Consider the following 15,351-nt stretch of genomic DNA (forward strand, 5'->3'; position numbering starts at 1 on the left):
TCATTAGATGCATTGTACCCAAAAAGTTTCAAGGAGATGAGAATGGTAGATAACTTAACTACAGTTTTCCCAAAGATAGACACAAAATGCTGGAGTAACTCAGCCAGTCAGGCAGCATCTCTGGAAAAAATGGATAGGTGACGTTTTGGGTTGGGACCCTTCTTCAGACTGATTGTAGTAGAGCGAATGGACAAAATGGGGCCAGCAACAGATGACCTCAGGCAAGGAAGTTCCCTGATAGGCTGAGTGTTAGCTAAAGATAAATAATAGACAATAGACAGTAGCTGCAGTAGGCCATTCGGCCCTTCGAGCCACCGCCATCATTTAATGTGATCATGGCTGATCATCCACAATCAGTACCCTGCTCCTGCCTCCCTCCTCTTATAAAGGCCAACATGCCATTCGCTTTCGTCACTGCCTGCTGTACCTGCATGCTTACTTTCATTGACTGATGAACAAGGACCCTATAAGAGATAGGTTTGAGCCCAAGAGGGATACGTAGTTGCGCACTGTGAAACTAATTAAGGGTTTTTAAGTGTGGGGGGGGGGGGGGGGGGGGGGGTAAGGAGAAGGGAAGGAATGGGGAGGTGTTTGTAAGAAGATCCCTGAAATTAGGAAATCAAATGGTCATACCACTGGGTTATAAGCTGCCCAAGTGAAAAATGAGGTGCTCTTCCTCTGATTTGCGTGTGGATTCACTCTGGCAATGAGGAGGCCCAGGATAAAAAGGACATTATGGGAATGGGTAGGGGAGTTAAAGTGGTTCGCAACAGAGAGATCCAGCAGGCCGTGGCGGACTGGACACAAGCGCTCAGCATAATTATTGTTGAATCAACGCTTGGTCTCACCGATATACAGGATGACACATCTGTGATTTTTTCTATTACAAATCTCAAATTGTGGAGTACAGAGGCAAATAAATAAATGATGGGTCTTTGTCCCAAGTATTATGGAGGGCACTGTACATGCACTCCTAGATCCCTCTACTCTACAACAATCCTAAGGGCCATACCATTCACTGTAAAGGTCCTGCCCTGCTTTCACGTCACAAAATGCAACACTTTGTTATTAAACGCCGTTAACCATTCCTCAGCCCACTTGCCCAGCTGATCAGTATCCTGCTTTAACTTTTGATAAGCAACCACACTGTCTACAATACCACTTTCATTAGTGCCACCAGCATATTTACTAATTATGTTTCGCACATTCTTATCCAAATCATTGATATAAACCACAAACAGCCATAGGCCCAGCACTGAATCCCTGAGACACACCACCAGTCTCAGGCCTCCTATCTAAGAAATGAACTTCCTCCACTAACCCCTGCTTCCTTCCATGAAGCCAATTTTGAATCTAGATAGCTCTCCTTGGATCCCATGTGATCTAATCTTCCAGAGCAGCCTACCTTGCAGAACCTTGGTGAAGTCCATATAGACCACGTCTGTGGCCTTGGCCTTGTCAACCTTTTTGGTTACTTCAAAATAAATCAATAAAATACGTACGACACGATCTTACACGTACAAAACCATGTGACTACCCCTAATCAGCCCCTATCTATCCAAATGCATATACATCTTATCCCACAGAATCCTCTCCAGCACAGTGGCGCAGCAGTAGAATTTCTGCCTTACAGCGCAAGAGACCCGGGTTTAATTTTGGCCTACGGGTACTTGTCTGCACGGAGTTTGTTTGTTCTCCCTGTGACCTGTGTGGGAACTTGGGTTTCCTCCCACTCTCCAAAGACATACAGATTTGTAGGTTAATTGGTTTGGTATAAATGTAAAAATTGTCCCTAGTGTCGGATAGTGTTCATATGCAGGGATCGCTAGTCGGTGCGAATACGGTGGGCAGAAGGGCCAGTATCTCTAAAAAAAAAATTTACCTACCACAGATGTTAGGCTAACTGGTTTATAGTTCAAGCATTTTCATGCAATCCTTCTAAAAGGATTTTACACATTAGCCACCCTCCACTAATCCGAGACTTCACCAGTGTCTAATGATGATTCATACATTTCAGGTGGGGCACCTGAAATTTCTTCTTTAACTTCCCACAGCATCCTCAGATATATCTGATCAGGCCTGGGAAGTTTATCTACCTTCGGTTTTATCTATCTAACTAAAGTTTCAATCACCTTAACCTGCAGGTGTTTCCCAACTTCACACTTGAAATGTGTGGCTTTAATTGCAGTATGATTCTTGGTCCTTGATACCACAAATAATGGAAATAGTTTCTCGCTATCAATTCCATGAATTCTTCGTAATATGATCAAAACTTCAAATTCCATCAACCTCCTAAACTCAAGAGTACAATCTAAAGAGATTCTGTAATATTGTTGTATTTCACTCTTTTGGATTCAAGTATCATTCTGCTAAATGTATGTTGCACTCCTTCCAAAACGGTACACGATAGTGCTACAATTTTAGGACCACCTTCCTCATCATTGTCCTGTGATGTGCTGTATCAAGTTTCATTCAGATTGATGGTATATTTTACACGTTATTGACATTTTAAACTTAAAGAAATCAAAACAGCACTCCCACTTGCCGTCTTTACTTGACTGGCATCACAAAGGACATCCAACGGGTCCTCAGCCACAGTTGTGGCCTTTGCAGAATTTCAGACCGCCATCTTTTTCCCCCTTTCATTTGTCCTTGCCTCGCCTCGCCTCACAAAGGGAACACAATGGCTCCATGGATAAGTTTCCTTCCATTTTACAAACTTAATTTGTGCCCCCCTGGACCTGGCCTGGGGTTGGAGCCGGTGCGGGGTCCGGGGGCGGGGAGAGGCCCTGCTGGCGACCCGGGCCTGGGTGCTGAGGCTGGGGCTGGATCTATTGCTTCGGGCCCGCAGGGAGAGAGAAGATCGGCATCCGGGGCTGTTGCTTCAGGACCGCGGGGAGAGGAGCGCCATCCTCGGCCGCTCTCTCCTCCTCCCCTACTCCGCGCTGCTCGGCCCGTCCCCACCGACAGCCCCCGCCTCATGTACAACTTCATCATCGACGTGGTGGACAAAACGGGGCCGTCAGTGGTTTACATCGAGATCCTGGGAAGGTGAGGAGGGAGCATGTGGTGATTAAGAGAGAGGAGGGGGTAGGGAGGGAGGATGGGGAAATTGGGGGAGGTGAGGAGAGAGAGTGGGGGAGGAGGGGGAGCGTAGGGGAGGATGGGGAGAGTGGGGCAGTGGGGGAGGTAGGGAGTGGGGGATAGAGGAAGAGGAGGGCAGTAGCGGAGGTGAGGAGGGAGAGTGGGGGGGATGGGATGGGGTAGGTAGGAGTGGGGGAGGAGGGGGATAGAGGGGAAAGAAGAGGGAAGGTCAAGAGCAGGGGGGGAGTGCTGCGGGATGAGGGGGAATGGAGGATAGGGGTAGGAAGAGGGATGGAGAGGTAATGGAAATATTAAACGCAACGTTAATAACTTTAACATAATTTCTGTCGTTAGTGCGGGCACATCAGCTGCGCCTGCGCAGTTGGGGGCTATGGGTTAGTGGTAGAATATTGCGTTGGGGGGCCAGATCTCCCATGTGACAGGGACCCACTTGGTCTAGTATATATATATATATATATATATAATATATATCTCTCTATCATATCATATCATCATATACTTATTAAAAGTCTGATCTTGTACGTGTACATATATATGTGTGTATATGTGTGTATGTGGTTGTCTTTACATCTTTGCAAAAACACTACGTGGTAACGTTTATTTTTACATATTCCGTTTTTCCCCACGAGGCAGAGATCACCTTCAACTGAACATTTTATGATTTATTTCTCGACTTATTCTCGACTCATTAGTCATTAAAAGTCTAATAAAGTCAAAAGACTTTCAAATTAAAACGACCAGCTTCAAATGATGACGTCACAATGGCTCGGCGAGCAGTGATCAGCTTCACTGAAGATTTCATCCTATATTTGATACGTTATTCACGATTAAAGCTTTAAAAATGCAAACCTTTCACAAGATTTTTACATATTCTGATTCACATTTCCCCCCTCTAAGCAGAGAGCACCTTCACTGAACATTTTATGCTCTATTTCTCAACTTAATCTGGACTCACTACTGATTAAAATTAAAAAAAAAACAAGACTTTGAATTTAAAATGACCAGCTTCAACTGATGACGTCACAATGGCTCGGCTAGCAGTGACGACACAGGAACACTCTGAACTTTTCACCTCACAGAAGGGGGAGGGCGAATTGCTATTGCAACACGCAGGGGAAGCGCAATTAGAATTTTTTTTAAAGCTCAGGAAGGCAGGGGAGTGCTGGAATCTTACGTTCGGGAACGGCTTGAGTTGGAGGGCGCATTGGGGGAGGTCTGCACTTAGTTTAGTATATGTAACTTTAAAACTCTCATCTTGTATGTGTGTATATGTGTGTGTATATGTGTGTGTCTTTATATTTTCGCAAAAACACTACGCGGTAACAATAAGATTTTTACATTTTTCCCCTCCAAGCAGTGAGCAGCTTCACTTAAGAGTTTACGCTTTATTTCACGACTTATTGCTGATTAAAGTTAAAAAACATTTTTAGTACTCCATTTTTAAATGACTGATGACATCACAATGAGGTAGGAGGGCACGATTCCTCGGCTCGGAGCCCGTTTCACCCACAGAATATTCCACGTGCTTCGTGTGACGTCAGGGAGAGGGCCGCATTTCCAGAACATTCCTCAAACGCTTCACCAACTATCCAACGGTCGACCTGCTTCATTCTCACTGCTTGATGCGGGAGGAGGAGGAGATGGAGCCGCTGTCGCGGCCGCTGCTGCAGCTGTTGCCGCTGTTCGGGGCCCGTCATTCGCTCAGAACCTTCGTCACCACGCACCTAGTATCTTTGCCCTGCAATTCAGCCGCCGCCGACACGAAACGTCACGTTCCTATTCGCCAGAGATGCTGCCTGACCCGCTGAGTTACTCCAGTTTTTTTGTGTCTATCGGTATAAACCAGTATTTGCGTACCAAGCCGGGCAAAATGACTCGGCGTATAGGTTGCCCGGCGGCACTTTGGGTGGTCAATGGCACCCGGGCAACCGGTAATTTCGAGCCCTGCTACCCCTCTATTTTTACAAAAACACAATAAGATTTTTACATATTCTGACTCACATGTTTCCCCTCTAAACAGTGATCAGCTTCACTTATTGCTGATTAAAGTTAAAACAAATTTTTAAACTCCCTTTTAAAACGACCAGCTTCCACTGATGACGTCACCATGAGGTGGGCGGGCACGGCGGCCTGGCTCGGAGCCCATTTCACACACAGAATATTCCACGAGCTTCGAGTGACGTCAGGGAGAGGGCCGCATTTCCAGAACATTCCTCAAACGCTTCACCACCTACCCAACGGTCAACCTGCTTCATTCTCACTGCTTGATGCACTCCTTGATGCTTCATTCTGACGTTACAATGAGGTGGGCGGGCACCATGGCTCAGGTCGGCCTCGGCGCCCTATGTTCGGGTCCTCGAGTCCACTCCTGTCCGCAGCCTCGCTCGGGGTCCTCGTGTCGACGCCCTGGTGAGGAGGCTGCTGCCGCGGGCCGTGAACGGCGTCGAAAAAGAAGCCATCGGTGGCACAAAGGACGAGCCGGGTTCAGGGATGAGCCCGGAGATGAAGTCGGGGCCGGGACTGCCGACCATGCGGCGGCCGAGCTGATGGCTGATGTCTACAGCCAGCGCCGGGTGGAGTACGAGAACCAGGCCGAGTTCCAGGCCCTGGCACCGCTCTACGATCTGGGTAGGTACTGCGGCAGAGGGGGGGAAAGGGAGGGGGTGGAGGGGAGGTGGGTGGAGGGGAGGGGGGTGGAGGTGAGGGGGGTGGAGGATGGGGGAGTGGGCGGAGGGGGGGAGTGGGCGGAGGGGGCAGAGGGGGGAGGGGGGAAGGGGGAGAGGGGGGTAGAGGGGATGGGAGAGAGGGGGAGAGGGAGGTGAGGAGAGAGTAGAGGGGAGAGTAGGGGGGAGAGTAGGGTGCAGAGTAGTGGGGAGAGTAGGGGGAAGAGAGGAGTGGGGTAGAGATGAGGGGGGAGATGGTGGGGAGAGGAGAAGGGGGGTAGAGGAGGAGGGGGGGAGGTGCAGGGGAGCCGGGCGAGCCAGTGGGCTGTGAAAAGCGGAGAGATGCCGTGGAGAGAGAGAGAAAGAGAGAGAGAGAGAGAGTACAGGGGCCGACTCTAGTACAAAGCTCTCGGCTTCTCTCGGGAAGCCCGAGTCGAGGCGCGAGCGTACTGCTTGTCGCTCTTTGTGACGTCATCACTCGGGTGCTCGTCGGCATCACTCGGGTTCTCTCGGAAAACCTGAGCAGAGGCGCGAGCGTACTCCGTTTTCAGCGGCTTATTTCCAGAGAACTGGGCGGGGCGCTGCACTGCACTGCGGACGGCCGAGTGCGAGTGGATTGTGAGTCGGGAGGCAACAAAATGACTGTGAGTCGGGGGGTGGGGGGTAACGTGTCATCGGCTTCAATCTAGAGCCCTGGAGGGGAGGAAGGGCGGCTGAGCCTCGGGCAGGGCGGAATGCTGCGGACGGTGAGCCGGTTGACTATGTGCGAGAGGTGCCATTGTGACGTCAGCAGCTCGTTAGATTTTAAAAAGATGTCAGATTGGTGAACTATTTTAGTACAAATCTCGGGAAATAATAAATCAAATTTTCAGATGATGGGGGTTTTGAGATCATGAGGTAAATCTCTATAGGAATATGTAAAAATTTACCCATTGGGTCCCAGCATTACATGGGAGGGCTGGTCCCCCAACGCAATATTCCAGCTCTTGACCAATTCCAATATTGGTGGCCAGTATTGGTGGGGGGGGGGGGGGGGGGGCTTTCTGGAGCGCTAGTTTGGGTGTTGTGGGCTGAAGGGACTGTTGTGCTGGCAGCTCACTCACTCACGGCTGGTGGGCTGGCAGTTGACTCACGGCTATTCCTTGAAATTCCTTTTCAAGCAGGGTGCAAGGCCACCAAATTCAATTGCAGTTTCTTACCACTTCAAACAGGGTGCAAGGCCACCAAATTCAAGTGCAGTTTCATACCATTTCAAGCAGGGTGCAAGGACACTAAAGACAGCAAGTCGTGACCTCTCCCTCCTCCATCTTGCAGAGACTGAGCCACGCCCACACTTCTGGATTTTATACTCCCTCCCCCCCTCCCACCAGAAGGGGCATGGCCTTCATGGCGTGATTGACTGGAGAGAAACATATCAAATTATAAAAGGACTGGACAAGCTAGATGCAGAAAAAATGTTCCCAATGTTGGGCGAGTCCAGAACCAGGGGCCACAGTCTTAGAATAAAGGGGAGGTCATTTAAGACTGAGGTGAGAAAAAACTTTTTCACCCAGAGAGTTGTGAATTTATGGAATTCCCTGCCGCAGAGGGCAGTGGAGGCCAAGTCACTGGATGGATTTAAGACAGTTAGATAGAGCTCTAGGGGCTAGTAGAGTCAAGGGATATGGGGAGAAGGCAGGCACAGGTTATAGATAGGGGACGATCAGCCATGATCATAATGAATGGCGGTGCTGGCTCGAAGGGCTGAATGGCCTCCTCCTGCACCTATTTTCTATGTTTCTATTAAGGGCACTGACAGGTCAGTAAAACCACTCACAGTTTAGTAGACATGTGTTCAGTGTTATTCACAGCTCAGACTGAGAGACGTGACCCTCTCGCTCCCCCATCTTGCAGAGACTGACTGAGGCACTCAACACTTCTGGGTTTTATAGTCCCTCCGAAAGGGGCGTGGCCTTCAGGAGAGAGAATCTCAACATTATTTAAGCACTAATAACTCTTTTATTTTTCATCGATGGGAACAATCCTCCTGTCCGAGTAAGGTGGCCAAAAATCACAGCCGTAAGTAGCAGCGTTTTTTCTAAAATCAATATACAGAACAACAGGAAGTGGTCAAGGACAGACAGACAGACAGACAGACAGACAGACAGACAGACAGACAGACAGACAGACAGACAGACAGACAGATAGCAAAAATGCAAAGCCTTACATTTTGCTACACTGCATTCCATTTGCCACTTCTTTGCCCACTCTCCCAACCTGTCAAAGCCCTTCTGCAGAGTCCCTGCTTTCCTAATATTACATGCTCCTCCACATATCTTCGTATCAGCTGCAAACTTGGCCACAAAGCCTTTAATTGCCTCATCCATATCATTGATATACAATTCGAAGATTAGTGGTCCCAACACCAACCCCTGCGGAACACCGCTAATCACTGTCAGCCAGTCAAGAAAGCCCACTATATTGCCACTTCAGCTAACCTGCTATCCATGCTAGTTAGTATCTTCCCTCTGATATCATGGGCTCTCATCTTCTTTAGCAGCCTCACGTGCGGCACCTTCTGAAAACCAGGTGAACAACCAACACTGACTCTCCTTTGTCTATCCTGCTATTTACTTCCTCAAAGAATTTCAACAGGTTTGTCAGGCAAGATCTCTCTTTCACAAAACAATGTTGACTTTGGCCTATTTTATCACGTGCTTCGGAGTATTCAGAAACCTCATCCTTTATAATGGACTCTAAAATCTTACCAACCACTGAAGTCAGGCTAACCGGCCTATAGTTTCAACTCTTTTGCTTCGCTCCCTTCTTGTACAACAGAGTAATATTTGCAATTTTCCAATCGTCTGGAACCACTCCCGACTCTAGTGATTCTTGAAAGATCACTACTAATGCCTCCACCATCTCTAAAGAGATCTCTTTCAGAACCCTGGGGGGCAGTCCATCCAGTCCAGATGACTTATCTACTTTCAGACCTTTCAGCTTACCAAGCATCTTCTCCTTAGTAATAGCTACTCCACTAACGTCCACCCCGATTCTCGAACTGCAGGCACGTTGCTGGTGTCTTCCACTGTAGATTGCAAAATTGTATTCAATTCATCTGCCATTTCTTTATTCCCCATTATCACTTCTCCAGCATCATTTTCCAGTGGTCTAATGATCACTTTTGCCTCTTTCTTACTCTTTATATATCGGAAGAAACTTTTGCTATCCTCTTTTGCATCCACATTGCAGGAAAATATGAAGGCTTTGGAGAGAGTTCAGAGGTTCACCATGATTACAACGTATTTAGATACAAGGAGAGTTTAGTCAAACTTGGGTTGTTTGCTCTGAAGGATCAGAGGCTGAGGAGAAATCTTTTAGATGTATGTAAAATTATTAGCAGGATAAGAGTCTTTTCTCCAGGTTGGAAATGCCAAATACTGGAGGGCACAGGTTGCAGGTGAAACTTATCCAAAAACTCAAGATCATGGGATTCAACCCAAATTGGCAAATTAAATTCAAAAATGACTTGGCAGAGGGTAATGGTGGAGGGTTGTTTTGTGATTCAAAGCATGTGACCAAAGAGTAGGAGTAAACGGGTCCTTTTCACAATGGCAGGCAGTGACTAGTGGGGTACCGCAAGGCTCAGTGCTGGGACCCCGGCTATTTTCAATATATATTAATGATCTGGATGAGGGAATTGAAGGCAATATCTCCAAGTTTGCGGATGACACTAAGCTGGGGGGCAGTGTTAGCTGTGAGGAGGATGCTAGGAGACTGCAAGGTGACTTGGATAGGCTGGGTGAGTGGGCAAATGTTTGGCAGATGCAGTATAATGTGGATAAATGTGAGGTTATCCATTTTGGTGGCAAAAACAGGAAAGCAGACTATTATCTAAATGGTGGCCGACTAGGAAAAGGGGAGATGCAGCGAGACCTGGGTGTCATGGTACACCAGTCATTGAAAGTAGGCATGCAGGTGCAGCAGGCAGTGAAGAAAGCGAATGGTATGTTAGCTTTCATAGCAAAAGGATTTGAGTATAGGAGCAGGGAGGTTCTACTGCAGTTGTACAGGGTCTTGGTGAGACCACACCTGGAGTATTGCGTACAGTTTTGGTCTCCAAATCTGAGGAAGGACATTATTGCCATAGAGGGAGTGCAGAGAAGGTTCACCAGACTGATTCCTGGGATGTCAGGACTGTCTTATTTAGAAAGACTGGATAGACTTGGTTTATACTCTCTAGAATTTAGGAGATTGAGAGGGGATCTTATAGAAACTTATAAAATTCTTAAGGGGTTGGACAGGCTAGATGCAGGAAGATTGCTCCCGATGTTGGGGAAGTCCAGGACAAGGGGTCACAGCTTAAGGATAAGGGGGAAATCCTTTAAAACCGAGATGAGAAGAACTTTTTTCACACAGAGAGTGGTGAATCTCTGGAACTCTCTGCCACAGAGGGTAGTCGAGGCCAGTTCATTGGCTATATTTAAGAGGGAGTTAGATGTGGCCCTTGTGGCTAAGGGGATCAGAGGGTATGGAGAGAAGGCAGGTACGGGATACTGAGTTGGATGATCAGCCATGATCATATTGAATGGCGGTGCAGGCTCGAAGGGCCGAATGGCCTACTCCTGCACCTAATTTCTATGTTTCTATGATGTACCACAGGGATCAGTGCTGGGACACCTATTGTCATATTTATTAACAATGTTCACACAAATATAAGTACAATTTGTTTGATTTAATATAGATTGTGTATAAATTTGTAGTCTACTAAAATAGTATCTTGAATATGACAAAGAAAGATATTAGTTGGTGAAATGGGCTTGGTAATTGTGAATGAAATTTAATCCTGATATGTGCAAGGTGATGCACTTTAGGAGTAACGCAGGCAGGGTATGCATAAATAATGAAGGTCAGCGTCTGAGAGAGAATTGAGGAACAGTGGTGTACACATCAAATTAATCCTGAAGGTGGCAGCACAGCTAAGATAAGATAAAGATTCATAGGATGTTCGCCTTCATTAACCAAGGCATTGAAAACAAGAGCAGAGAATTAGTTAAGGCAGAGTACTAAACAAGTTCAAATTACCACATTATGAGAAGGATGTAATTTCCTATTCTTTGTTTGGTCATAGGATCTTATACATCCACTTGAGTGGCTCAATAAATGCATCTCATCTAAAAGAAACGATCAATATGCCATGCATAATAGTTTAACACCCTAAAAGCCTTTTCTGTCTAATCAAATGTTGTCCGCCCTGCTGAACGTTTCCAATTTTTTGTTTCAGTTTCCCAGCATTTTTTTTTAACCTAGGGTATATATAATGATAAGTTAGAAAATACATGAGGAAGAAAGAACACGATCGCAGTAGATGAAAAGTGTAAGCGATAGCTCATTTTGAGCAATAACACTGACCACTTAGGAAACATAGCTTCTCATTCAATGCAATATTACAAAACATAATTTAAAAAAGGTACACTGCCAAGCTCTTACAATTGTCTCTGTAGCTCAGCAGCTGTCCCATGACTGATTTGACAAACATAATTTAGTTTTTTGCTGGAGAGAATGACTTAGACAGTGTCCATTGTCCTGACCTGAAACGGGCAAAAGCTAGAGGTAGGTACAATAACATTTAAAAGACACTTGGGCATGTACATGGATAGGCAAGGTTTACAGGGATATGGACCAAATGCATGCAAATGGGATTAGTTTAGATGGGGCATCTTGGTCGACATGTTGGCCAGAGGGCCTATTTTCATGCCGCATGACGATACAAAGTAATCAGTGATGCTTCAAATATTGATAGAAGATCAGGCGTGGAGATTAAAGTAAGTTAAAGTGGAGGAGGTTGTTAAAAGAAAGCAAGATCGTGGAGAATTCAATGTCATCATAAAGGAAATTGTGATTGATTTCAGGAAGTTAAGCCAGTGCATACACCCCAGTATACATTGGTGCCGAACTGGAGATGAAGTTCCGAAGATAAAAGTTGTAAGTTCCGAGAAATAAACAGCACCAGCAATTTGTCCTGGACCTAGACCTGGACCAGCCACATCAAAGCTATGGCAAAGCAAGCACAATCCCTCTACTTCCTGGCCAATCCCTGTACTTCCTTAGAAGGCTTAGGACGTTTGGCATGTCTCCAACAACTCTAACCAACTTCTACAGATGTGCCTTAGAAAATATTTTAGAACGCATCACCACCTGGTTTGGGAACAGCTTCATGCAAGGTGGCAAGTAATTGCAGAGAATTGTGGACGTAGCCCATACCAACATGCAAACTACCTCCCTTCCATTGACACCATCTACACTTCACACTACCTCGGCAAGGCCACCAGCATAATCAAGGACCAGTCACTCCCTCTTCTCCCCTCAGGTAAGAGGTACAGAAGTTTGAAAACAGTTACCTCCAGGTTCAGGGACAGCTTCTTCCCAGCAGTTATCAGGCAAGTGAAGCGTCTTCTCATAGGCTAGATTGCGGTCCTGATCTCCCATCTACCTCATTGTAGACCTTTGAACTATCTTTAATCGGACTTTATCTTGCACTAAATGTTATACCTTTATCTGTGCAGTGGACAGCTTGATTGTATTCATGTCGTTTTTTTGGATTGTACACAAACAAAATCACTGGATGGTACACAAACAAAAGCTTTTCATTGTACCTCCGTCCACATGACAATAACAAACTAAACTATAGTTAGAAGGGAAAGGGAAAGGAAAAGGATAGAACATTTTCATGTTAAAATCAGAAAATAAATCAGTAGTTGCCACTCTGTCTTTGAGAACCTATTCCAACATTGCCCAACTTGACGGCAATAGTACTGTAGTGATTTGTTGAACACACCTCTATCTTGCAAAAGCTGCATCTGCTTTATTTCCTGCAATTCTGCTCTCATCTTACCTTCCACGAGCCAAATAATAAAGTTCCTTGTCATCATCTTCCATCCGATCAGTTTCCAGAAACAACAAATCTTGTAATGTCACCCACCTTCAATTAGATTTGCCCAAGTGGAGTGTTTCCTGCATGACATCCAGACTTGTTCTATTATGACTAGGAACCACTCCCTTTCTCATTATACTTTTCATGCAAACAAGGAAATACAGTACACACCCTTTTACCTTCTTTTGCTGCTTTATCCAGAAATGTTAAAATAAACTTTCAGGTTAAGCAGTAATTCACTTACACTTCTCCCAGTTTAGAATGTTGCACTGTGTTTCTAATGCGTTCTCCTCTTCACTGGATAAATTAAATGCTGATTTTGTGCCAATGGTGGTGTGAATGAATCTTAAGAGTAGTCAATGGGATGTCAATCAAGCCTGCTGCTTTGTCCTGGATGATGCAGAGCTTCTTGTATTGTTGGCACTGCATCCTTCTGGACAAGTGGAGAGAATTCCATCACACACTGAATTGTTCCTTATAAATGGCGAGTCATATGCCACAGGAGACCTGATCTGATCTGCTCTTGTAGCCACAGTATTTATGAACTGGTCCTGCTGAATTTCTGGTCAATGATACCCATGTGGCGGTTCCTAGGGGAGTAGGCTACTCCCTGGTTCATCCCCCTCGGCACTTGATGGACTGGTCCGGGGGTGGCTCCCAGCTACGAAGATAAGAGCAGGTATTTTTGGCGCGAGACGAGTCTTCAGTCTCTCACTGAAGCGGAGAGTAGTGTGCTGTGCTCATTAAAGCCTTTACAGAATTTGCCTGGCTCCTCGCCTTCATTCCAGGCTCTCTCACGCACCCGCTACACTGGTGACCCTCGACATTTCGTCGCAAGTCGCGATGGACCCGAATGTTCTTCAGGACGCACAACCCGGTCAACCGTCCTTGGGCCCTGCCGGCCCCCGCCGATCTCCACGCCATTGCGCTGAAGCTGCCTACCCTGTGGACCAACGAGCCTGAAATCTGGTTTGACCAGGCCGAGGCGCAGTTTGCACTGCGGAGCGTGACGGCAGATACAACTAAATACTATTATCTATCAGCGCCCTCGACCAGGCCTCTGCACGACGGGTTAAGCCTTTTCTCTGCGACCCCCCAGTGGCTAATAAGCATGAGGCCGTTAAGGCCCTACTCGTATGTAAGTTTGGCCTCAGCAAGGCCGAGCGGGCGACCCAAATCTTGCGGATGACTGGCCTGGGTGACCGCCGGCCCTCGGCCCTGCTGGGCGATATGCTGGCCCTTATGGACGACCACGAGCCCCGTTTTCTTTATAAACATGCCTACCTGCAGCAGTTCCCGTCCAACATCCGCCTGCAGCTTATCAGCGATCCTTTCACCGACATGCAGTCGGTGGGCGAGCGCACCAATCAAATTTGGATGGCCTGTCAGCAGGCCCTGAATGCGCTGGAGATCCTCCCGACGGCGCCGGGGGGCACAGCAGGTCGGTGCTTTACTTGACCGCGCGCCTAAACGCTCTCCACAGTGGGATCCGGCCGCCATTGTGCAACCGGGCGCCGGCAATGCACCAATCGGGCTGACGGTCGACGCTTCCGAGGTCAACGGCGCACAGCGACACTACAGTGCCTTTGACCGCGAGTTCTTCGCCCTTTACCTCAGCGTGAGCCACTTTCATTATTTTTTGGAGGGGCGGACATTTACCGGTTACACAGACTACAAGCCCTTCACCTTTGCGATCGCCAAGGTTTCCGACCCGTGGTCCGCTCGCCAGCAGTGGCAGTTGCTGTTCGTCTCTCAATACACTACCTCCATTCATTTCATCGAGGGCAAAGACAACAGAGTAGCCGACGCCTTGTCTCGTCCCGCGGTCAACGCCGTTTTGCAGGTGTCTGATGGCATTGACTACTCAGCCCCGGCTGCTGCCAAGCTGACGGATGATGAGATGTCCGCCTATCGTACCGCCGTTTCGGGCCTGCGGTTGGAGGACGTTCCTTGTGGCCCCGGGGGTGCGAGGCTACTGTGCGACGTCGCGACTGGTCAGCCGCGGCCCATCGGCCCCGTTGCCTGGCAGCGTAGAGTGTTCGAGGTGTTCCACGGGCTGGCCCACCCTTCCATTCGGGCGACGACGGCCCTCGTGGCTTCCCGTTTCATGTCTTACGGGTTGCGCAAACAGGTTAGGCATTGGGCGCGTACCTGCATCCTGTGCCAAACTGCCAAGGTACAGCGGCATGTGTGGGCACCGCTCCAGGAGTTCCGTGTCCCTCGCCAGCGATTTGTCCATATCCACGTGGACATCGTGGGGCCGCTGCCACCTTCATGGGGCTTCACCCACCGCCTGACCATGGTCAACCGTTTCACGCGGTGGCCGGATGCAGTTCCATTGACAGACACCTCTGCGGCCATGTGTGCCCGTGCTTTGGCGGCACACTGGATTGCCCGATTCGGAGTGCCGCTGGACATTACGTCCGACCGGGGGCCTCAGTTCACATCTGAACCTTCTCGGGGTTAACCTGCACCACACCACGGCGTATCATCCGCAGGCGAACGGCCTTGTGGAGCGTTTCCATCGCCAGCTAAAGGATGCCTTGATGGCTCGGCTCACGGACCCGGACTGGGTCGACACATTGCCGTGGGTTTTGCTGGGTGTCCGCACAGCACCCCCAAAGAGGATTTGGTCACCTCCTCAGCTGAAGGTGTATGGGGCTTCGCTGA

At 48.0% G+C, this 15,351-nt stretch overlaps 1 protein-coding gene across 4 annotated transcripts in view; it reads right to left on the reverse strand.

The window, feature by feature from the left end:
• The window catches only part of akt3 (AKT serine/threonine kinase 3), a 340,627-nt gene that overhangs the window by 253,742 nt on the left and 71,534 nt on the right, over positions 1-15,351 (reverse strand). Inside the window, exon 2 of one of the 4 annotated variants that reach the window (XM_033025853.1) lies at positions 2,431-2,434. The exons of the other annotated variants lie outside the window; for them this stretch is intronic. The gene's annotated coding sequence lies outside the window, so the exon portion shown is untranslated. The remainder of the gene's footprint in view (positions 1-2,430; positions 2,435-15,351) is intronic. 4 annotated transcript variants of the gene reach the window in all.

The sequence above is a fragment of the Amblyraja radiata genome, chromosome 8 (assembly GCF_010909765.2).
Source record: "Amblyraja radiata isolate CabotCenter1 chromosome 8, sAmbRad1.1.pri, whole genome shotgun sequence".
Lineage (NCBI taxonomy): Eukaryota > Metazoa > Chordata > Chondrichthyes > Rajiformes > Rajidae > Amblyraja > Amblyraja radiata.